This window comes from Chionomys nivalis, chromosome 2 (assembly GCF_950005125.1).
Source record: "Chionomys nivalis chromosome 2, mChiNiv1.1, whole genome shotgun sequence".
NCBI lineage: Eukaryota > Metazoa > Chordata > Mammalia > Rodentia > Cricetidae > Chionomys > Chionomys nivalis.
Window position 1 is genome coordinate 99,582,560 of NC_080087.1, and position 25,940 is coordinate 99,608,499.

The following is a 25,940-nucleotide window of genomic DNA, read 5'->3' on the forward strand; positions in this document are numbered from 1 at the left end:
AATATTATTTCCTTTTGCGTCTCTGAGGGAGTTGAAGACTAGATAGTCACAGTTACTGATTTTCTTATTTAAAGGACACAGAAACTCACTCAAATGGTATAAAATATATAAGATTGAGAGATATCAAAAGATAGTTTTGGGTGGTAATATATACCATGATAGAAAGTAAATTAGGTACAAGACTTTGAACTCACAAAGATAGGATAGATAATTCAAATGGACTAGACATTGTCCTGTATATGTTATATATAGTTATTTTACTTGTATATAGTTTTTATATTCATTATAGTCTTTTTTATTTTAGACAAAAGGGGAATATTTTGTAGTGATACTTTATTTGCATTTTAGTAAATAAAGCTTGATGGAAATTCAGAGTGCAAAGCTAAGCCACTAGAGGCCAGGGAGTGGTGGCACGCAACTTTAATCTCAGTACTCGGAAAGACAGAGGCAGGTGAGTCTCTGTGAGTTCAAGGCTACCCTGGGCTATATAAGATTGATCCAGAAACAGATCCTCGTGGTGATGGCTCACAATTTTAACCCCAGTGTTTGGGAGTCACACACCTTTATTTCCAGCACTAGGGAGGTGGAGACAGGAGCAATATGATTGGGTGGGGAGAGGGATATAAAGGGGAAGAGACAAGAACTCTTTGGAGTGTGGCATCTGAAGTTTGATGGAGACACAGTGCAGTCTAGGCAGTCTGAGGATTGCCCCTTTGGTCTGAGCATTGGTAGAGGTATAAAGTCTCTTTAGTCCCTTATGGCTCTGTTTCTCTGATCTGCAGCTTTGTCCCCTATATCTATCTCTGAGTTTTTATTATTTGTGGTACACCTCATACAGAAACCATCCAGGTTATCTGGGACACTACAAAAAAAGCTATTAAAAATAAGAATAGAAGAAGATAGGAGAAGAAACCCAGGCCAAAATCACAGAAAATATTTTAGAAGGAAATTTCCTTAATATAAAGAAGGTGGTGCCTATTAAGGTAAAAGAATCAGACAAAACACTAATAGGGCCAAAAAAGAAATTCCCTACAACATGGAATAATCAAAAACCAAAAGTGCAGTACTAAGAAAGGATATTAAAGATGCAAAAGAAAAGTACAAAATTGCATGATAATTAGGTCCAGTAGAATAATATCTGATTTCTCAATGGAAACTCTGAAAGCAAGAAGGCCCTGGACAGATATTCTACAAACTATGAGAAACTATGAATGACAACTTAGACTGCTGTATACAGCAAAACTATCAATTCACAATCAATGGAGAAAGAAAAGAAAATGTAAGTCTAAATATAAACAATTTCTATTTATCAACCCATCTCTATAGAAGATACTTGGAGGAAAAGTTCAGTCTACATAAGTTAACCACGGACAAGATGATACAATGAATAAGTAATACTAGAGCAATAAATCAAAAGGGGAACTCTATATCATAACAACAAAATAAAAGTAATCAAATAACACTGCTCATTGATCACTCTCACATCAATGGTCTCAATTACTCCATAAAAAGACACAGACTAAAAGACTGGCTTATAAAACAGGATCCATATTTCTGTTGCACCCAAGAAACACACCTTACCATCACGGATAAACATTGCTGCATGGTAAAAGATGGAAAAGAGCATTCTAAGCAAATGGACCCAACAAGAAAGCAGTGATAGCCATTTTACTATATGGCAAAATGTACTTCAAATAAAACTAATCAGAAACGGTAGGGAAAGATACTACATACTTATCAAAGGAAAAATCCACCAAGAAGATATCGCAATTTTACATTTTGCACCAAAATACAAAGGCACCCAACTTTGTAAAAGAAACACTGCTACAGCTAAAATCACATATTGATCATCACATTCTGAATGGATGAATTTAGTACCCCAGTCTTGTCAATACATGGGTTAACTAAACTAAAAGGATACTGGAATTAAATAATATTATAAGTCAGCCTAGCAGGAATCTACATGATACTTCACCCAAACCCAAAATAAATATATCTTCTCAGCACTTCATGGAATTTTTTCCAAAAATGATCACATACTTAGAGACAAAGCAAGTCAACCTATATAAGAAAATTGAGATAATACCCTGTATCTTATCAGACCACAAGGTATTAAAGATGAATATCAACAAGAGAAACAGCAATAAAATATTTACACTTTAATCAATGGTCTATGCTATATCCCTTAACTAAAAGAAATTTAGCTTTCTTTTTGATTCCACATCAAACAGCTTCTTGAAGCTCCATCAGTCTTTCATTTACTGTTTTTTTCCCATGAGAACGTGGGCCATTTCTCCTGTAGTAAACTACTTCCTTTGGGCAGAGAGAATGTAACTCTATAATGATGAGAAGAAATCATTCTGGGAGTATACATATTTTGGTGTCAAACTCACCCTTAAAGCAAAGTTTACATTTTTAAACACTTTTGTAATTTCTAACTTAGTAAGATGACTTTAAAATATCTTTATAAAATAAAATCAGAATTACTATATTATATTTTAATATTATTTAATATTAATTATTTGAATATATAAAAGAATAAAAAATGACCTTTTTTAGCTGCTACCAAATAAAAAGGTTTAGTATGCCCTCAAAAATAAATTGAATAGCTAATGAATATGATGAAATTAGTTCACACATGGTTGGTGGTATGGTACAGGCAAGCACTTTGATTTTGTGATTTAACCCCAAAGGAGTAATATAATATTACTGTGTTTGATGAGAATATTTGATAAAAGCTAAGTAAATGAAAGGAAAATTAAAAGGTTGTGAAGTAAATGTGAAGAATTGCTATATTATACATTACTGCCAAAGGTAGGACCTTTGACTTTCAGAATATCATCAAAAAAATTCTCTCCTGAAATGTGCAATATATTCCCAACCATTCCAGTTATTAACATTTCAATAAGAATCTGTTATTTTTTTATTTTTTTTGCAAATATGTATTTTATTTTATTTTATTATTTTTTATTTTTTATTGTTTTTTTAATTTATTAAAGATTTCTGCCTTCTCCCCGCCACCACCTCCCATTTCCCTCCCCCATCAAGTCCCCCTCCCTCATCATCCCTAAGCATAATCCAGGTTCCCTGCCCTGTGGGAAGTCCAAGGACCACCCACCTCCATCCAGGTCTAGTAAGGTGAGCATCCAAACTGCCTAGGCTCCCACAAAGCCAGTATGTGCAGTAGGATCAAAAACCCATTGCCATTGTTCTTGAGTTCTCAGTAGTCCTCATTGTCCGCTATGTTCAGCGAGTCCGGTTTTATCCCATGCTTTTTCAGACCCAGGCCAGCTGGCCTTGGTGAGTTCCTGATAGAACATCCCCATTGTCTCAGTGTGTGGGTGCACCCCTCGCGGTCCTGAGTTCCTTGCTCGTGCTCTGTCTCCTGCTCTTGATTTGGACCTTGAGATTTCAGTCCGGTGCTCCAATGTGGGTCTTTGTCTCTCTCCTTTCATAGCCTAAATGTTTTTCTTTGGGTTCACCTTCTTAATTAGCTTCTCTAGGACCATGCATAATAGGCTCAACGTCCCCTATTCATGGCTAGAAACCAAATATGAGTGAGTACATCCCATGTTCCTCTTTTTGGGTCTGGCTCACCTCACTCAGGATAGTGTTTTCTATTTCCGTCCATTTGCCTGCAAAAATCAGGAAGTCATTGTTTTTTACTGCTGAGTAGTATTCTAATATGTATATGTTCCATACTTTCTTCATCCATTCTTCCATTGAAGGGCATCTAGGTTGTCTGTTATTTAAGAAGAATCAATTTGGAAAGATGTTAGAACATATACTGGGCAGAAACATTTGATTGTAAAATAGGCATGGGAAATCCTGAAGGCCTGATAAGTCTTACAACATATTATTTTAGTCTTGATTTGTTCTGTTTTTCAAACTTACTTGACATTTCTTTCACAGAACATTAGGTGTTCTTTGAAAATATTTAATGGGAAGATTTTATCTTTATCTTTATTGCAGAATTTCTCAGTCTTTATTGTAGGAAATAGACTATAAGTAGCCTAAGGAAACTTGACGTGAATGATTTTAAACTTCATTGAGCAAGGGATATTTTTTTCTTGGAAAATATGCTAGCATCTTTCACCAAATAAATTTGTATAGAACACTGCTTAAAGAATGGTATCCAAGCAAACAAAAAGGAAGGGGGTGATCTGGACTTAAAATGAATCATATACTACATTCAGAAGCTAAATTCTGGATTTCTGTACACCATTTTATTATCTATACCATGACTCATTTGTTTGGATCATTCAGCATTTGTTTTGAATTTACCTTTGTTCTTGTGAGGAAATCAAGAAACAAAACAAAAACAAACAAAATTAAGTTGTTCATTCTTGCTGCATTTTTTATTTTTCTTTCTTTGAAAATAATTCTTTTCATTCAATATATTCTAATTATGGTTTCTTCTCTTCCAGCTCCTCTGAGACTCTTACTTCTCTTTACACCAGAATCTACATTCTCACATTCTCTTTTCTTTCCTTGGAAAACAAAAATTCATCTAAAGAATAATACTAAAACAAGGCAAAGCAAAATCAAACAAACCTGAACATGATGATTCAAACAAACAAACAAACAAACAATCAGAAGAAAAAAAACCAAAGAAAAACCACAAAACCAGAAGAAACATGTATAGACACAAAGACAAATGCGTTCACACACACAGCAATCCCACAAAATCACAAAACTGGAAGTCTTAACATATACACAGAGCACCTGTAGGGTTAAAAAAATGCCCTGACAAAACATGATGAGTCAAAGAACTTTGAAAGACGCCATTGTGTTTGTTTTGTGTGTTAGCTGTGTGTGGGGCCTAGGTCCCTGGCCTACTCAGTCTCAGGTGCTTGGTCACCTGAGCAGTACTGAGGACAGGTTCTGTCTCATGGAGTGGGCCTTAAATCCAACCAGATATTGTAGGGTTACCCCCACAAGCTTTTTTGTGACACTATTGTGCTAATGTGTCTTGCAGCCAGGTCTTCACTGTAGATCAAAGAGTTTGTAGCTGGGCTGATGTTTACCTTCCTCTGGTAGCATGCAGAGTACCTTCCAGTACCATGAAAACTAGTGAGTAGAGGTCACGGTTTTAGGTAGTCACCAGCTCAACTTCTCCACGATTGGAGTGACAAGACACGTGAAGGAGGACAGTTAGCGTGCAGTAGTCTGGAAAGCCTAGGACACTGCACTCCTTGTTATCATAATCATGTAGCATGATACCATAAAGACTTCCAAAGATAACCAAGTTGGAACGATTGCTTTAATCTCCCTACGGTAAATTGATTCTATTAGGGTTTCTAATTAGATTACCAATCATATGAGTGTAAACGGGAGATTCTCTTTTCCACTCCTTTCTCCCCAAAGAGGATTGCACTTTTGAAACATTTGTTTGACCTTTAGGTTGTAATTTATTTCTTGTAAAGCAAAAGTTAAGAATAAATTATATGATTTAGACAAAATTATGAGGAAACAATGATAAAATGTGGTTTGTGACTTTTCCCTGTGAAATGTATGTAATTTGGTTTTATGGGTGTAGCTATAGCCCCCTGCATTCCCTCTGGTTCCTTTCCCTCAGGACCTCTAGTTTCAGATTCAAGCCTGATAGGTTCAAATCTGACCCACAAAGGACCCACACCATGATAGCATGGGCCTATATGATAATATCACATTTTTTTTTACATATGGAGGGTGATTTAAAAAAAATTCATTTTTTTTACTTTTATACCTCTTACTGATAAAAATGATTTTTACAGATTAACCTCAAAACCTAAAAATGCTCAGAGTATGATATTTTTCAGACCTTTACTGACTCATTGCTGCTGATATTCTTAATCTCATTTCTAGGATTACAGCTGTAGTCAGTTAACTCCATTGCTTTCCAAATTTTTGAATTTTAGTGAAAACTCCAAAGGTATAGTTTTATTTATTTATTTATTTATATTATTATTATTATTTTTTTTTGGTTTTTCGAGACAGGGTTTCTCTGTAGCTTTGGTGCCCGTCCCAGAACTAGCTCTTGTAGACCAGGCTGGCCTCAAACTCCCAGAGATTTGCCTGTCTCTGCCTCCCGAGTGCTGGGATTAAAGGCGTGCGCCACCACCGCCCGGCTATAGTTTTATTTTTGACATGCAGTAATTGCACGCACTTTTGGGATGCAGTGTGACAGTTGACTGTGTGTTTGTGTGTGTGTGCACGCCCACACATGTGTATGTGTGTGCATGTGTTTGTGTGTGTGTGTGTGTGTAAAATGACCATAACAGGGTAATTGGTACATTTCTCACTGCAAACATTTATCATATCTTTGTAGTGTAGACATCCGGAGTCCTTCCTCTGAACTGTTCTGAAATACTCACATAACTGTTGCTCACCATAGTTTTCCAGCTGAGCTTGGGAACAGTGGAAGGTGTTTTTCCTCTCCAGTTACAGTCTTGTTCCTTGTAAGATACTCTCTCCAGTAATCCACTTCACACGGTCCCTATGCCCACTTCTATTCTCTTTCCTACTCAGATAGGATTGAACTTTGAGTCTTTATCTGCTAGAACATATGACATCTATTTCTCTCTCTCTGAGATGTTTCACTTAACATAAACATTTCAGATCTCTGAATGTTGCTAAAAAAAAAAGAGACTGCATTTCATTCCTTTTCTGAGAGCGGTATTTCATTCAGTACAGATATCAGCTTTTGTTCACTGATTTGTTTGTTGATTGGATTCTCTTCCTTGCCTACTGTGAACAAGGATGCGTAGAATTAGCACGTTCACATGTCCTCTTCATCAGCTCAAATCTTCTATTATGGTCTGCTCTTAAAACTACTTTCCTCAAGTGTGGACATGATCACATGGTTCTTCTTTTTAATTATTTAGATATTCAGTAATAGTAGTTTTCTGATCAAAACCATTCTCACATTCACAGAATAAATGTAATCATAAGTTTTTGAATTCACTTTGCTACTGCTTATGCATTTGTGTCTGTAAATAAGATTGTTCAATAAATATTGCTCCCTGGATTGCCCTTCTCTAAAGTTTTTAGTAATCACATTTTTATTCAGGAAGTTAATAATGCATATAGAAGGATTATATTTACAATTTTAGAGACTGTCCTTAAAATAAAAGAGTGACTGTAATTCACAATTTGGGTGATTGCTGATATATAGCTATTACATATTAAGAAAGAGCTAAAGGAAGAAGAACTAAAAGTTATAAGATCCAGGACTCTGTTTTCACTCTGACCCTTTTTATCTATGTGCCCTTGCAAAAAAATTAGAACTTTTTGTTGCATTTGAAAAAAATGCTGTTTTAAGTTAAAAGCTGTACTAACAAAGAAGAGATGAAAACAGACTGCATAGGAGAATTTTGCACTGGGATAGTCTAAGCAGGAACATGAGCTTGAATTAAGACATAGAAATGATCATAGAAGGTGAATAGATCTTTGACTACAGTCAATTTTTCTAATCTGCTCCTTAATTCTGATGGAACTCAGATACCCAAATGGTGTTTTTTTTGTCCCCTTGCTAATTGTTTATTTGATGCTGCATATAATAAAATATCACTGAATATGACTTTATTCATTCCATATAGATACAACAGTACCTTTCTCATTTATGGCAGTGAAACTGACATTATAAATTATGATATTAAATTGAGCTATTCTTCATAAATCTAGTGTGGTGCCTGGAAAGCCACATGCACTCAAAACTTAAAACATAAATATTTTAAATATTTTAAAATATTATGAAACAATTAATGCCCTCCAAGGGTAAATAGAAAGAAAAGTCCTATTGGGTTAGTAACAGTAGAGTGGGTTTAGAAAAGCTGGGATCCTGTTTTCTAACTGAAACAGTGAAGGGCTTGTAGCGCATAGGTGGTTATAAACTTCAGGCAGTACAATTGTTACTAGTGGGGTATAGTAGTTTTCTAGTATAGCTATAGGTGGGAGCAAGCAACTTTTTTCTTTGAGTGAAATCAGTGTAAAGCTGTTTTTCAGTCTCCATGAGCTATTTTCTTTTTTAGGTCTTCCTGCCTCTCACAGATGTAATTGGACAGCTATTAACTCCCCCCTTTTTATTTTATTTATTTATTTATTTATTTATTTATTTTAAATCACTGCTTGGCCCATTAGATCTAACTTCTTTTTTTTTTGACATTTTATTTTATTTTTTTATCACTTTTTTTATTTATTTATTAAAGATTTCTGCCTTCTCCCTGCCACCACCTCCCATTTCCCTCCCCCTCCCCCAACAAGTTCCCCTCCCTCATCATCTCTAAGAGTAATCCGGGTTCCCTGCCCTGTGGGAAGTCCAAGGACCACCCACCTCCATCCAGGTCTAGTAAGGTGAGCATCCAAACTGCCTAGGCTCCCACAAAGCCAATACGTGCAGTAGGATCAAAAACCCATTGCCATTGTTCTTGAGTTCTCAGTAGTCCTCATTGTCCATTATGTTCAGCAAGTCCGGTTTTATCCCATGCTTTTTCAGACCCAGGCCAGCTGGCCTTGGTGAGTTCCTGATAGAACAACCCCATTGTCTCAGTGTGGGTGCACCCCTCGCGGTCCTGAGTTCCTTGCTCGTGCTCTGTCTCCTGCTCTTGATTTGGACCTTGAGATTTCAGTCCGGTGCTCCAATGTGGGTCTTTGTCTCTGTCTCCTTTCATAGCCTAAATGTTTTTCTTAGGGTTCACCTTCTTAATTAGCTTGTCTAGGATCATGCATAATAGGCTCAACGTCCCCTATTCATGGCTAGAAACCAAATATGAGTGAGTACATCCCATATTCCTCTTTTTGGGTCTGGCTTTTTAAACGTAGTTAATTGTGCTTCTTCTCAGTGTATACCTAAGCTTGTCAGATGAATTTTTCCCTTGTCTGTGCTGAATGGAGATAATCCATAGCCTACCCGAACATTTTCCACCATTCTTACCAGCTGCTCATGAGCATAAGCAAGATAGATGATTCCATAGAGGACACCTGGGTGTGTGCATAGTTCAAGAGGATAACAATCTGCCAGATCATGACAACAGATTGGTCCTCTTGCCTCTCTGTTGTCTGGGACTCTGTGTTTACCCTTCATTGTCTTATGGTTTATTGAGTAACTATATTAGCAACAACCTCTAATAGTGTGGTTGTTTTCCTTGACTCTTGCCATCTCTTCCTATTTGTTCCATAGCTCTGTACCTTAATAAAAAATTGGTTGGATTTTAAATGGAAAGAGTCGATTATACTGGAAAAAATAAGAATATCTAAGGTCTCTCGAAGCCTAGACACTTTACTTTCAAATGACTCAGAAGAGTCTCCTTCTAGAATTGATTGATTAATTGTAGAAACAATTGGTTTCTGTTTTTACTTTCAAGCAATTGACTTTCTATTTTCTTCATAAAAGAAATAAAATACATGTACACCAGTGCTTGCAGGAAAAAAACTTAATTCATGAAGCCATATAAAACTACATATTTCTGAAAAGGTCTGAATTCAGAACCCTGTCGCTGTCACAAAGGAGCAAGCAGGATGTGCACCCCTCTTTTATATAACGGAATATACAGCATTGTTGTCATCACTACCGCAATCTGATCTACAGATGTTTCAGCTGAGCATGACAATTAAGAGGACCATCTGCTAAATTAAAATGATAACAATATCAAATCTGTTAATTAAAAATTAAAAATGTAATATTAAGTAACAAATTAAGTTATGTTTGCCATTATAAAAGGTATGTCTGAGATTTGAAGAACTGAGAGTGAAGTAGCTGGAGCTATTCTCAGAGTAAGAATAATTATAGAAATGTAGGCATTATAAGTAAATGATTATTTTTAGGAGTTAAACATTTACTTTTATCAATATGAGAAGTCAAGGTTATGAAGAAGACTCAGTTGACCTCGATGTACTGAACACTGACCTTTTATCACTCACTTAATAAAGTTGGCGGGTTTCTCACAAAGTGTCAGAAACAGTTTTAAAATTAGGTCTGAGTGCCAGGTGTTAAGACAATAAGCTTTTACGGTTGAATTATGAGTGTCAGCTGTATCTCTTCCTGCCTTAATTAAACACACCACTTAACCTCCTTGTGGAGCCTCATCCTGTCCAGTTATCACAGCACAAAACACCCTGCTTACCTAGAAAGGACATAGAGTAGATCTTGAAAGGTATGTAATCTCTGGGCTCCCCATTTAAGGAATGGCATGTAAGGGTCTCCTGTGGATGAGGACAAGCTGAGTCAAGAGCGTATCACACAGACACACAAACACACACACACACAGAGCTCTTTCAGAACAAGAACAAAGCATGCCATAAACTTATCAGACAGGAAACAGGATGAATTTTTGCTATAATGGTCTAGAAAATATATTGGTAGGTATTTTTGGCCCGGGACTGTTAAGATTCTCAGACTCCTAACTGCTTATCCAACTCATGTGAGTTTTGAAACCAGTGGTAATTTGACTGGAGTGACATGAGGAGTTAGTAGACCTGTAATGATTCATTTCTCTTTCTCTATTACAAAGCCTTACATGGCAACAATTTTATCTTACATTTACCAAGACTCAAAGATGACTGGCACTCCCATTTGTATCTTCTTTAGTTTCAACCCTGCCTCAGCATTAACCCACAAGGACAGCTTTTAAGAATGATAAGTTTATAAAATTTCATCTATGGACTATGGCATAAACAGTATCAAGTAGTTGAATGTTAGCATGATCTATCAGGATTATAGATAGCACATTAGTGTTCTGTTTGGGATACCTTAGTTTTGATTATAATTATCATCTAATTTCATATTAATACACAGTAGCCTATTGACAGATGTATTTGTTGTATTGTCTCAGATATTTAATTTTAAAACATGTTTGTTTGTGGGGCATGTCAGTGTACACCTTTAACCTTAGCATTCGGAGTGTAGAAAAAACAGACTGCTGTGGATTTGAGGCCAGCCTGTTCTACATAGCAAGTTCCAGGCTAGCCAGGGTTGTTTGGTGAGACACTAACACAAAACAGAACAGAAAACCAAATAAATGCATATATCTCTTCCCAGTAAATAGTAAATTCTTGAGGAATTGAAGAGAGGTTATATTTCACTTACCATGGAGTTTGTAACACTCCAGATGCTCAGTAAAGAAGCATTGTCAGCTCTTTTAAAAATAAGGTAACATGCATGCATGCTCACTGTGTAAGAGTTATACAATAATTGTATCAAAAAATCTCTTGACAGATCCAGGTATTTTATTATTTCTGATCTGAAGAAAGATGAGATGGAGGACTAAGGCAGTAAAGAATATGCTTTGTCTCCTAATAAGAGGCAGAACAAAGATTCAAAACCATCTGAATAGCTTTGTATTTAAGGTGGGGATTTCTAGTAAAAATGAACACAAAACAGTGTTTTAAGACAGCATGTTTTACTAATCAAAAAATTATAAAGGAACTTGTTAATTTGTAAACTAAAAAATACAAACAAACTAACAAATCCAAAATGTGATATAGAAACAGGGTTTGGCAACACTAAGTTTTTGTAGGATTGTGAAAGCATATGAAACTTGGGTTAGCAAGATTGTTGGGAACTTGGTCTTTTTAAGGTCCAGTTTTTCTAAGACAATAAGACTGAAAGTTATTCTCCATAGTTTTTCCTTTATAGCACAGATCTAGTCAGAAGAGTCTGGCAGCTGGCAGTGTGAGTCTCCATCATGCATGGCTGAGTCAGAGTCAGTGGCCTGGAGACAGCAGGATGAGTCAGCCAGGGAAAAAGCCAGGCATTGTATTTTATTAATGGAAAATTCGTCATGATTTTAATCAGAAGATTAAAAAGGAGAAATGTGGACATTTCAGCCTGACAGCCTTTAGAGATTTCTCTTGGGGCAGACAAAGAAGATGAGATACTGCCTTTATTGTTTCTCCCTGAAGCCCCCCTATAAGACAAGATTTCAAAGGTAAGAAGAGAGTTCAGTCCTGGAAACACAAGAAATGGAGTGGGAAGATAAGGCAGGAGGGAAAGGAAATCACACAGTTTGTTATGATTTGAGATACTACCTTAGTAAACTAGTGTGTTTCCACTGGGAACTCTGAGTGGCCATGCACGATAGACTTGGGAAAGCTGAGAAACTCTACCAGTCTCTCACTGGCATTATTTGAAGGGTGATTACAAATCCACTTGTTGGCTGCATTGGGTGTGATGAACGTTCACTTATGACCCACGAGAACAGTATTTTCAGTGAGCAGCTTTGGATATGATGAAGTCCTGAGTGATATGGGTAGGCTCGGTGAAGACTGCTAATGGGGGAGCAAAAAGAGTCATGTGGAACCATGACTAGAGGACTTTGAAATTTTCAGAGGATTTTTACAAGCAGTTCATGACTTGAGCTTCATTCTTACAATCATCTGATGAAGAGAGGACATATACTATCACTCTTATTTTAGAGATAAGGAACTGGGGGCACAGAAACCTTTGGTACCTTTCCCATGGTCATACCGATTGTAAATAACAGGACAGAAACAACAGAGAGTCTTTAAGTTAAGAGACAATGAGATTTTCCCCATGGAATGCATAGTTTTGTGGTCTTAGGTAATTCTGATACTTTGCCAAAACATCATGGGAACTTCTAGAATTAAAATTTGCAGCGTGGGCTATGAGTTCTATCTTCATGTTGGAAAAGAATCACAGATAAGTGATAAATTAAGGAATAGTTTCATAGGCATTTGGCTTAAATGTAAAGGTAACAGAAAGATACAGGGAAGAAAAGAGAATACAAAGAAAAACATATAGAAACAAGTGTTGTAAACATGAACAAAATGTTCTCAATCCTGCTCTTTTCCTTCTTTAATAACTTCAATTTGTATGTCTGATAATCAACTCACTGTTACTAAATTACTTAATGAGTGGACCTCAACAGTGAACCCTCTGTTTCTGCTCTCAGATGGAGTCCTTGGCACAGCACGAGTGTATTTATTCTATTTTTGTACAGAATTGACATTAGTGATGTGTCGTGAATGAGATTCCATTTTCAAGCAATGTATGCCGTATCTACTGTGAGATTCTAGAGTCTCTTTAGTTATTTATTTTGGTAGTGTTGTGAAGTACTAATTGCATAGATCCGTGAGTTATCCTTAAAAATATTTATGTGATTTTTCTGTTGTTTTTCCCATTAGGCACCTTGCAACTAGCCTACCTGAGATTCCATCTTTTCTGGAAGACTATGATTTTAAGGGAGTACTCAGATTTTGAAACAAAATACATGACTGTACGAGCCAGGCTATTTTTTTGAGGAAGGATTTTCTATATTCCTCGGTTTGCTCTGTTGCCACATGAGCAATAGAATTTATATTCTCTGTTGTTAATATGTTGTTATAGTCACAGCTAATTTGGAGGTTGTAGTCTGTGTCACCATGGAGATTAGATGCAACCTAAAGAATGCTGTAATGGAGGAAACCTGCTCTTAGCTTCACATGATTAAAGTAAATAAAAACCTGTAACCAGAGACTGCTTGTTTGTTTTCCAGCTGCTCAGACCCGAACAATCACACAGAAACCATATTAATTACAACACTGCTTGGCCAACCATTCAGGTATATTCCTCGCTGGCTCTTAATATTTTAAATTAACCCATTTCTACTGATCTATGTATCACCACGAGTCTGTGTCCTACTAGTATATTTCTGGCATCTTTCTTGTTCTGTAGCTACATGGCATCTGCCTGACTCTGCCTTCTTTTTCTCTGTGCTCAGCTTAGTTTTCTCACCACTTATAACCAATGGTAATAAAACATATTCACAGCATGCAGAGAGGAATGCCACATCAAAAACTTGACTCTTTCTAAAATGTTTTTGAAAGGAGCAGGGACTAGGAACAGAAACATTTAAATGTCTGCCCAGATGATCACTTATTTGGACTTGGGCTAGAGAGCCACAGGTGTTTTCATGAGGATGCTGTAAGAATGGAGAGACTCTTGCTTCTCCCAGTACTAAAAAGACTGCCCTATGCCAACTCAAGTTATGATTATATTTAAATAAATTTGTGCTCTCCATCTTGATCATTTACTGAGGCCCTGAAGTTAAGCCTTTTTAGCCTGTCCTTTTGTTATTTGTGGCAGTGTTTTTCAACCCTCCTAAAGTTGTGACCCTTCAATACAGTTCCTCATGTTGTGGTGACCCTGAACCATAACATTATTTTCATTACTACTTCATAAATGTTATTTTGCTACTGTTGAATTATAACGTAATATCTGATACTTCTCATGGTCTTAGGTGACCCCTGTAAAATGGTTGGCTGACCCCAAATGGGTCACGACCCACAAATTGAGAACCATTGATGTAGAGGTTTTATAGAAGGGCCCAGTGCAGTGTGTGAAGGTGACATTTTAGCAAATGCTGCCAATTGGTTGGCCAGGGGCAAGATTGAGAAGGAATCAGGAAAAACCCTGATAGAAGCTTAGGTAGCCATTATTCATGACCAGGAATATCACTTGAACCCAAGAGTTGAACCCTAAATTAAGTGTCTCACTGTCTACACAGTAAGTCTTAGAGAGTGCCAATAGGATGTGAGGATCACACAAGGGAAAGAGGATGAAAAGATAGAATAAGGTTCACTGAGTTCCTCACTGGAGTGAACTACATAACCAAGATCTCTGGTCGCTCTGACCATGGACTCATTTATCGGAATGATTTCCTAGAAGAGGGAAAGTGGGACTGAAGGGATGGCTCAGTGACTTAGAACACTGTCTACTTTTCCAGGGGTCCTGAGTTAATTCCCATCAACCACACGGAGACTAACAATGATCTATAACTTCTTCTGGTGTGCAGATGTTCACACAAACAAAGCACTCATATACATAAAATACATAAATAAATCTTTAAAAAGAAGAGTGAAGATGAGATTAAGAAAAAGCTTTGATTTAGCATCACCTACAGGTAGTATTTAAATTTTCTGAATTTTATTAAGCTATAAAACAGTGGTCTACTTAATTCAGTTTTTCTCTGACTGGTTAGGGGAGCAGTGCAGATGGGCAATGCAAAGGGAGACCGTGCTAGTTAAGGACAGAATGAAGACTTTACTATTTGCACATGATTTAACATTTATCACTCCGTTTTTTTTTTTTTCATATCTCTTAAGATGTCAGCTCCCAACTCTTAAATATGGGGGCCTCCAGTTTGCTTTTACCAAGTACTATCATTTTACCTCTGCCATAGTTGCCTGTTTTCTCAATGAATGCATTTTATACATGTGAATTTGAGTATATGCATGAGGCTGTGGTGCATGTGTGTGCACTCATGTGAGACCAGATGACAATGTTGGGTGTCATCCAAAGGAATATCATCCATGTCTTTTAACATGGGGTTGCACAGGGGCCTGAACCTCATCAATTGTATTAGACCAGCTGACCATTAAGCCCTCAGGTTTCTTTCTCTCTGTTTCTACTGTAGTGGCATTGTTAAAAACACCATCTTGCCCAGCATTGTCACATGGGTCTAAGGACTGAGTTCATGTCTTCAAACTTCCATATCAAGTATTTAATATTTCCGCTGTCCTCTATCTTTTCATCTAGAGAGAGAGAGAGAGAGAGAGAGAGAGAGAGAGAGAGAGAACACTATTATCATAGCCCAGGCTGGCTCAGGTTTAAAACTTGAGCTCCTCCTTCCTCATCCTCATCCTCATCCTCCTGGGGTGATGTACACTCAGCTCTATCTGCAATGATTTGAAGCCATTCCTTTCTTGGAATTCTGCTGTAACCAAAGGTTAGATATTTTTATTCCTCTTGGACAAAATTCTGCTTTTATGCCATGTCTTCCCACTTCTGTCTATTTACAGATGTTTGCCACATGAATTTTTCCAACACGGTACCACAGCTTGCTTTTTTTCTTGTTCCACATCTTACTTAAATAATAGCATCAGTGTTCCTCAGATCAGAGTTTGAAGTTTTTCTGGGCAGGACCTGAGTTTATCAACATGTCTGTGTAATGTCTCTGGAATGAATGTCCCCACTTTGTGCCATAATATTGACTCTGTCTTCTGAAATGCCCTCCCTTTCCATCACTCTGGTCTGGTATACTTGGAAAATCCAAACTTTGAAGACATTGCTACTCTTTCTCAATATATTTCATTATACACTTAAGTCTACACATTATATATATATATATATATATATATATATATATATATATATATATCAGATTTATTTATGTATTTACCACCACTATCAGTTTTTGCACGATCAAGATAGTCTTATCATCTCTCTGACACTGGCCTTTGCCTTGTTTCTAACAGTTGTTCTAAACATTTTTATCCTTTCAAGGATTAAAGAGACAAAGTTGCTTTCCAACTGTAACACCTAATTAGTAATGATAACAGCCTTCCATATTTACTCCCCATAGATAATGAATGATTCTGAGAGGTACAAATTAGGTATAAATAATTTCTTGCTTCATGTAGCACATCTTTAAATGTTGCTGCTGATAAGTTAAACAGAAATGTGTGAAAAGTGATTATGAACTCTAATAGTTGCAGCCTGTTGAAAGGACTATAAATACCTGAGGAGGAAGATGGAGATAATTTGATGGTACAAGCTGTTCCCGTTAGATTATATAAACACATGGTTGACAAGCCACACAATCAGTGTCCTCTTTGTAGTTGTCTGCTCTCTCCATTTTCGTAGCTCTATTTTCACCGTTTAGAACGACACAAAGAAAACACCACCTGAGTTGACCTTAAAGGTTTTGATTATGCGATTTTAATCCCATGTGTTTTTCTTCTTCAGTCGCATTATGGGTTTTATTTATTCTGACGATGAACATGTTTTCAACCTAATTAGTGTCCCCTAATTTCAGAGTAGAGGATCGATATTGGACTTAACAATTAAAAGTGTTCTGTTTCGTATCTCTAACTATAGGTGGAATGCAGATTCGTTGGTGTTTGTCTTTTGTCGTCTGTATTCCAAGGACATAGTGTGTTTTGGATTCAATAATGTGTTTTTTCCTTTTAGTTCTTTTCTTCATGGAATAGAAAAATTTAAATGGCAAGTAAAACAGAATTTTAAAGAGTTACTATAAACTGTGGAAGGATTGAATTGTGGAATGAACAAATACTCTTTGACTTGAGATCTTCCATGATGTTTTGTTTAAAGAGGAATAACCTTCCCTTTCCATGTAGTATTTCTTGTTGCTTCTTCCTCTTGCAAACAGGAAGTAAAAGCAAAACTTGACTAAAGAATCTAATTAAAAAATTATAACCTGAACAGAGCAAAAGAAATCTTTTGTTTCAAATGGAATTATCTATTGGCACCAAGGACAGCACAGAGGGAACCAATTTTATGGGTGGAACAGGATAAGGCAGCTCCAGCAGGTTATTACAAATCAGTAGACTAAGCAACAGGGAAGTAGACTGCTCTGTATATATGTGGGTGACAGAGTATTTGCAAAGACTGGACAGGAAGCTGTGCTATCACGATGCTCAGTTAGCCAGACTAAAGTAGGCTGTCTTCCTTCCTTCCTTCCTTCCTTCCTTCCTTCCTTCCTTCCTTCCTTCCTTCCTTCCTTCCTTCCTTCCTTCCTTCCTCCCTTCCTCCCTTCCTCCCTTCCTCCCTTCCTTCCCTCCTTCTTTCCTTCCTTCCTTCATATTCTATAGGAAAGAGAGATGGGAGATGCTGTTTTTTGCAGCCTCTGTCTCCCTCTACTCTTTGGCAGGCATTGACTGATAGACTCTCACATCTCGTTTCCCTCCATTTGGTTTATATGCACAAGGTGACTATTTGGGGGGCTGCATGAGTTAGTGTGTTTATTTTTTACAACTGATGAGCCTTGACCTCATAAAAACTGTGTTGGAATGATACAAACATAACTGTTTTCAAATCCAGTAATTTTACAGCCAATTAAAGTACTCTTTAGGGAAATCGTGCATCTTCCCAACCTAGGAAATTCAGTGTGTTTGTGTGATTTCAGGTTCTCTCTTTTGTTTTGAACTTTTTGTAAGGCTTGGAAGAATGGCCTGGCCACCAGTACATCTTCAAACAAATATTACAGGCAGGTATTCCATTGTGTTTTGATTACATGATTACTTAGATATCCTTTCCTTCTTCCTTATTATAGTGTTTTGGTAATTAGTTGCTTACTTTCTGAAATTTATGTTTCAGTTCACTCCTTAAATCTAGCTAGAAGAAATGTAAGCTAAAGTGATAAACATTGTTTCTGATACACTAATTAAGTTGTCTTTTAAAAAGATGGCTTGCATGTGTATCTGTTTAACATGTTTCATTGGAACTGTTGCAGTGGTATGTAATTTTAATGTAAAATAGTCCTCTTTGCAGGGAATCCAGCCTGCTGCTGAATCTTTAAATTTCCAGTGTCTGTTGTCATAGCAACTGGAATTGACTCTGGTACCCACTGTGTTCAACATAAATTAATTTAAAGACATAGCATTTGAAACAGTTTAGTCAATTTTAACTATGTATCTGGCTAGACTTCAGATTTCAGTGCTACTTTATGTTTAAAATGTCATCATATGTGTTGCTTTCACGCCAATTAGACACATTTGTGGGGTTCAAGGTTTTAAAAGTGATTTTTAAAAAATGCTGGAAAACTGCTTCCTGAATTTCTTGTGAGATGCAATGCTTTAATAATGTAAAGGGTATTTCTTCTTTAAGAATACTGCAATAATGCACTCTGTCATACCAGAGTACACTGGCGATATGTGGATATATGGGTTTGATATTACCCAAAATAAATCCTCATTTTTGCATGTGCAGGACAAAGATCTCTCAGGACTGTGCTGGGGTAATCACTCTAGGAGAAGGAAACACTATATTTCCCACTTTTTATGTTTAACCCATTCCTATTGGACTGAGGTGATATACACTTTCTCATTAAATAATTATTACTAGCTTGAAATTATTTTTCTTGCAGTCTTCAGTGATTTTTAGGAGCATAGTTCACACACAACTGTTTAGTAAGAGCTAAGGCTTCTGTCTTCCCTCTTTCGACTCAGGCTCCTCTTAAAACAAGGGCTTCTGTGTTTGGTCAATGAACACTGAATTGTTCACACTCTGTTGCTATTACAGTTATTATATGAAAGTAAGTAAAATGTAAATTGGAGTAGACAGTGAAGTTTAGGGGATAGTAGTGATTTTGTTTTTAAATTTAACATTGTGTGTATGTGTGTGTGCTCATGCATGCACAGGCCATGGCACAGATGTGGAGGTCAGAGGACAACTTGAAGGAGTTAGTGTTTTCCTTCTCTATCATGTGGACTCTGGGGATTGAACTTAGTTTGTCAGACTTGACAGCTAGTGCCTTTAACCAGGGAGCCATCTCACCAGGCTAAGAATAGTGATTTTTTAAAATAATATATTTATGTTTGATAGTCAGAAAATATTTCTACTATTTTCCATCAACTTTGCCTAGTAAGAACTACTATATATTATTTCTGGAGAATGACTATCAAAATGCTATCAAGCCTTATTATATCATGTCCTCCTAGTCACAACAAATATTATGGCTACTTTATAGAAAATAAAACATGTTTTAAAATCATCTTCCTGATAGAAAGGAAGCACAGCTTTCTGTGTAATGGTTCCAGTTTCTCTCGGTCATCTAACATGAATTTGATGCTATCTGAACCATCATCCTTTGCTTTGGGATTTAGAATGAGAAACGAAACTGTGGAGGTCCAGGAATACCACTTTCCCATTTCTTCTGAAATTAGAAAGAACTCTATACATGAAATATTTAGGATTCTACTTAAATATGTAAAACTGAGCTGCTGCATCAGCCTATGAGGGTTTATCTGAGTGAATTGTTTTCTGCTCTGCTGTATTGATAGAATTTAGGTAAAGACTGGGATTGATCCTAGCTCTGAATGACTCATCCAGACCCACCGAACAGTGGCACAGATGAAATGGCAGGACACAGCGGAACTTCACTGCTCCAGGGGGATTAGCTCTGAGACTGTGTGTATGTGTGTGTGTGTGTATATTTAAAAAGTTTAAAACCTTTATTTATTTGAATTAAATCCCACAAATGTTAAATGAGTATGTCATTAGTCATTATGCTGAATTTTTTTGTTAGTTGCTGGATGTAAATTTGGATATTTTTTTTATTATGTTCACTTCAAAATATACTTTCATATAAGTGTAAGAATTACTCCAATAATATGCACATATATGAGAATTAATACAATCATAATTTAGCATGGTAACTTGACCCCTATACTAAACTTGTTATGAACATAATTTTAGATCACTTATGATAACCTGAGGAAGTAACCGGCAAACTTGAGAAAAGAATACACTACTTCAGTTCTGAGCTGAGTTCTTATTTTCTCCAAGTATTCTCAGTTCTATCCTGAAAATCTTAAATTTGATAAGGTGACAGCATCATGGAACTACTGAAAAGGGAAACCACTCTCATACAGCATTATTGAAAGCCTTCCGAACACAGCCACACCCTTCCTTAGTCCGATATTCCCAGAGTCACCAGCTTTGTCTGCAGTGCAGGAATTTAAAATTCACCTATCAAAAGCTCCTGGCATGGAGGCAGACCTTACACTCCATCCACACTGAGCAGCCCCAAGTGCTGCAGAATATTCAGTGTTGGTAAAACTGTTGGGAAAGATCAGAGTACGATATTCCTCCCTCTTGGCTCCCTCCATCCTTCAGCAGAATTTGCTGAAAAAACAATGCAAAGACAGATGATGGTCAGCTTTTACCCTGCCAAAGTAACACAACAGACAGTCAATTGTCTTACTATGGGTTTTCCCAATTTTCCTATCCTCCCTGTACCTTAATCTAATAGATGAGGATTAAGGTTGTAGGACCTTGCTCATCACATTCTTCAGTAAAAAAGAATGACTCCCCTTGTGCCATGGAAAATGAAGCCTCAAGATGAATTTTAATAAAAGAAACAGGAGGGCATGCATTTCACAAAGTATGGACACGTTTTCCTGGTCTGAGACTTATACTTATGGTTGTAGAGAAAAGATAAGTTTTTCACTTTTTAGGCTATATTCCAGAAGAGCACTGGTGGAATTAAAAGTAAATAAGGAAGAGATGGAATGAGGAAAAAAGGCTTTCGGTAGTCTCCATTAAGAACTCTGAAAAATGGTTACTTCTCTGGTGGCACCTGCATCGTTTTGGAGTCAGGCTATACTTGTCAAACTGTTCTATTCTGTTAAGTTTAGGCTTCTAGAATACTATGAATATTAGCCGAGCTATCAGCTCTGTTTTAGCAACAAAGACTGGACATGAACCAATGGATCCAGAAGCCAGAAAGTGTGGGAGGCTCTTGAGAACCAATACAATTTGGAGCTAAGGTTAGACCCCAATTAACCCATAAGACACTTGATTCCCACTGAAGACGCTCCATGAATGCCAACAGTTACCTAGCAGAAATCCAGCCAACAGCCATCACTCCTACGACCCCCGTCCCCTGTCCCCCTGGTCAGTGAAGCTCATTTAATTAAAACTGAGAATCAGAAATTGGGGTTCAACGTGAAGGTCCTAAAAAGAAATTAGACAGTCACTTGCTCTTACTTTAACCTCAGTCCGAAATAGCGATCTTGCCTCCTGAAATCTCAGAATGAGACTGTGTCCGTGAGCTGTCTCCTCCCGTTTTATACTCCTCTCTAGGGCTGTGATTAAAGGCATGCACCACTGGGATTAAAGGCCCGCATGGCCTGGTTTCTGTGGCAAACTACTGTGGTTACTAGGATTAAAGATGTGTGTCACCACTGCTTCGTCTGTAAAGCTAACCAGTGGGGCTGTTTTACTCTCTGATAGCCAGGCAAACTTTAATTTTTAAGAATTCAAATGAAATACCCCTACAAGGCAGCATTGCAAATGGCTACTTGTAAACTATTTAATTTTCAGATCCCAATGAATTGAAATTAGAACAGGTGTATAGGCAAATTTCATGTGCATATATTTGCAGCAAATTCACACACAGATGAATTTGCCCTATTTTTTTTCTCACAATTTTCCTTGGGGCTTAGTTACTATATGTTACCTACTTCATCAGTTCTGTCCCAAGTTCGTAGGAGGCACTGTTCAGTACTTTCCCACTGTTTCACCCCTGCTTTAGCAGTAATAATTTCTTTTGATCATCTTCATGTTCACTTTTTTCTTCTATTTATTCAATCTGCAATGAATTTCATCCAACCAAATTTTATTTTGTATTTTTCAGTTTTAGAGTTTCTATTTGTTTATTTAAAAAAACATCTCTATAGTCTTCAGACATTCCCTAATCTTTTCCCATATTTTACCCATCTTTTCTTTAAAAATTTATATTACTATAGGTATTTTGAAGCTGTCTATTAATCCCAATATCTACTTTGTATTTTTTCTATTAGCTACATTTTTTCTCTTGACTAATGAGTATATTTTCCCAAAATTCTTATAAGTCAAAATTTAAAAATACTATGTTTGTATGGGTTTCTTATAAAGATTTTTAGGTCCAATTACTTACTTTATAGAATATATATTTTTCTGTATCAAAAATTATTCATAAATCATTTAGTCCTAATTTATTGCCTTTTATTATAAAACATGATACTTCTGGATGTTAATGAAACATTGATGTATTTGTTAACCTCTTTGACTTGACAGAATCCTAATTTATAAATCTGGACTCCCCCACTGTCCAACATCTCTACAGTGCCTGCTGCCTTCACCAAAGCTACTTGGAATGTCACCCTAAAAACGTGGAGTCAGCCAAGAGTTCAAGTTTGAATTTAGAGGTTTCCCCTTGTATAACACCCTTACCATATTTCTCCACAAGTTAGTAACAGTCTTCCATTATCTTCTGAAACTCCTGAAGCTAAGTTCATTTTGGTTTAATTCTATCTACCCTAGGAGGTGTACTGGTGCAGACTATGAGAGCGAAGCCTCAAAAATGGGGATTTTCACCAATGTGGGTCTTCCCTTTCAGAGATTAGTCTCTTTCAGCTTGCTCTAATTTTGCCTTATCTTGGTACCCTTAAACAGTGCTATTTCCTATCAGCATTCTTAACTAAAGCAGAGGACTGGTTTGGTATAAGCTACCAGGTCAGTATTGAAAAGCTGACTATAAAGTACTTAACATCTGTCAGTCTAGAGACCAAGGGAAACTCGTTGGAGATAGAGTTTAAAGCACAAACCAAACTGTGGCTTCATAGACTTTGGCAAGGGGACTGACATTTGTTCTACGCATTATAGAGGCATGAGGATAGTTTAAACTGTGTATTATTTGAATGATTAAAAGTAAGACCTGTGGTAGTTCTATGCGAAAATATAGTACATTGTAATCTTAGTAATTCTATATTGAAACAGTATGTTACAGTATTAGGATAGTGTGTACTAAACATAATATGTATGACTCAGGCAGTAACAGGTGAAATAACAAAACTTCATAGTAGAGAATGATACAGGCAAGGATGCCCCCTGATTGACTTAGGAGAAAAGAAAAGAGGGGTGGCAATTGCTTTAAAAGCTGAAAACCATCTAATAACTGAGGTGTAGTGTACTAGAACTTTCATTGGTTAAATACCTCCTATTGTTTAAGGTTCTAAGACTAGAGGGAGGAAGGGCATTATTTTGAGAAAAACAGACAAGTCTAAGCTGTTTTGACATTTCATCTTAACCATCCCCCCCAATAAATTAGAGACTTTCTCAATGAGATCTGCTAATTGAGCACCACCCTAACATTCTTTGCTAGTGTCGATCAAATTTTAAAACAAACTGCAGAAAACATACAGAGCACAAAGAATCCTTAGTGTCTTGGAGACAGAATGCAGTAAACTCTTTTAAATGTGAGCTCCACTTTAAACAACTGAATTACCATATTTATGAGATCAGAGATTATTTCTGACTGTATGAACTATTTTACTTTGTTTTTCTGACAAAATGATGTGCTAGGTTTGTAGTTTATCTGTTCATATTTTAGTCTCACTACAGAAACTGTAAAAATGATTTAAATTAAAAATAAACCCTGGTGTCAATTCCAGAATGAAAGCGAATGGTGAGCTTGTACATGTGTGTAGCTCTGGAGCCAACAGCCATGAAATAAAATCAAAGGAATATTTACAGATCCATTGCATGCAAATCTGTCCCCTTGGTTTGTCAAAGATTCTTGCTAAACTTTCTTATTTGAAAAGCTAGCCTTTGGCTCAGTTCTAAATAAACAGTGCATATCCATGTGGGAGCAATGAAGAGGAACTGTAGCATCTGGTAAGGCTTTAAAAATAACTTCCTACTTATGTAACTGAGACTTCACCAAAGATCAATGAGATTTTTTCGAGACTGAGACCCAAGGAAATAGTTCCTTTGGAAGCTGTTAATTCATGTAGCAGTGTTATTTCGAAGGAAAATCATTCCTACCCAAGAAGCAGATGCTAACAGACCATGGTCCTAGAGTCATAATTCTAGGTTATGGAGTTCTGAGTTTGTGTTCCCAGCTTCATTTACTACCATTAAGAGCTTTTGCTTTTAATTACTTTATTGATCTCATACTATGCATTTCTTTTAGCCTGCACAAAACATCAGCTTAAGTGGAGTAGACAGGTTTGCATTTGCAGTCACACTAAACGACTTAGTTATAAGACAGAATGGTGCCTAGTGCTTAGGCACTTGCTTGGTGTTTCTGGATGGTAATATTATCTGTAATATTGTATGCTTCTGGAATAAAACATACTTTATTGCTTTACCAATTAAGCCCAGTGCTGCTTTTGAAATATGATGTTATTGTACTGTCTTTAGCTTTTCAGCTCTAGAGAACTTCAGAACTTGGAAGCAAAGTTTATTGTGATTCAACTAAAAAAGGTATTTACTTGGGTTTTCTTTTAAACTTTTCTTGGAGAGTTTATGTTCAATAAACATACTACTGTCTCTGATAACTAAATGCAGTAGGATAATGCATAACAATGGATACTGCTAATAATTTTTACTTGGTGGGTGAATAGATTGGACTACAGGTATGTACTTACCAAGATGCAACTTTTAAGAAACTATAAGACACTCCTATTACCCAGTTTTCTTACATTTCCAATTCTCTTTTGTGCTCTCCTTTCTTTTGCTGTTATAGGCACTTGCTAGTCACATCAAAGGAGCCCCAGGTCAAGGGTCCTCCAAAACATGGGAATTATGCATACTGAAAAACATTAGAGAGCTTCAGGAATCTGCAAAGAAAAGAGCCAGAGCACTTATTGTGAAGGGTGTGTGATAACCTCACATCTCATGTGCGTTGTCTGCTCGTTAGCAGCTGATTTAGGTCTTTCAGGCTGTTTTTAATAATCCCTATCTCTTTTGAGTGCTAGGAAAATAATTTTGGTATCTTAATTGGCCACATTTCCTCATTTCTTTGAATTATGCAAATTTTAGCCATCCACATACTCCAAATAATCAAATTGCTAAGCTAAAAACAGAGGATGTAATATATATGTATTTATGCCCTAGACTCTACTACCACGTGCTCCTAGAAGCGCAATTGCTTTCCTAAATCAGATTAGTGTAATAAGGGTTTATTTTATAGAAAATGAAATACAATCTAAAACATTTTTTGGAAAAGTATTGTCTTAGTTAGGGTGTCTATTGCTGTGATGAAACACCATGACCAAAATCAAGTTGAGAAGGAAACAGTTTACTCGGCTTTCACTTCCATATCACTGTTCATTAGTAAAGGAAATCTAGACAGGAGCTCAAAAAGGGAAGAAATCTGGAGTCAGGAGCTGACGCAGAGGCCATAGAGGGGTGTTGCTACTGGCTTATTAATTATGGCTTGCTCAGTCTGCTCTCTTATAGAACCATGGACAACCAGCCAAGGGGTGGTATCATCCACAATGGCTGGGCCCTCCCACATCAATTAAGAAAAGGTCCTACAGGCTTGCCTACAGCCCTGTCTTATGGAGGCATTTTTCTCAACTGAGGTTTCCTTCTCTAGATGATTTTAGCTTGTCTTAAGCTGACAAAAAACCATCAAGTGCAAGTATTATGTTGAAAAGTGGTGGGGCAAGCA

At 36.8% G+C, this 25,940-nt stretch overlaps 1 long non-coding RNA gene across 1 annotated transcript in view; it reads left to right on the plus strand.

Annotated features, from left to right (window-relative positions):
• The first annotated feature begins 11,798 nt into the window (after positions 1 to 11,798).
• LOC130870440 (uncharacterized) overlaps positions 11,799 to 25,940 on the plus strand; it is a 37,122-nt gene continuing 22,980 nt past the window's right edge. Inside the window, exons 1-2 of the long non-coding RNA XR_009056705.1 lie at positions 11,799 to 11,906; positions 13,473 to 13,538. This is a non-coding gene — a long non-coding RNA (uncharacterized LOC130870440). The remainder of the gene's footprint in view (positions 11,907 to 13,472; positions 13,539 to 25,940) is intronic.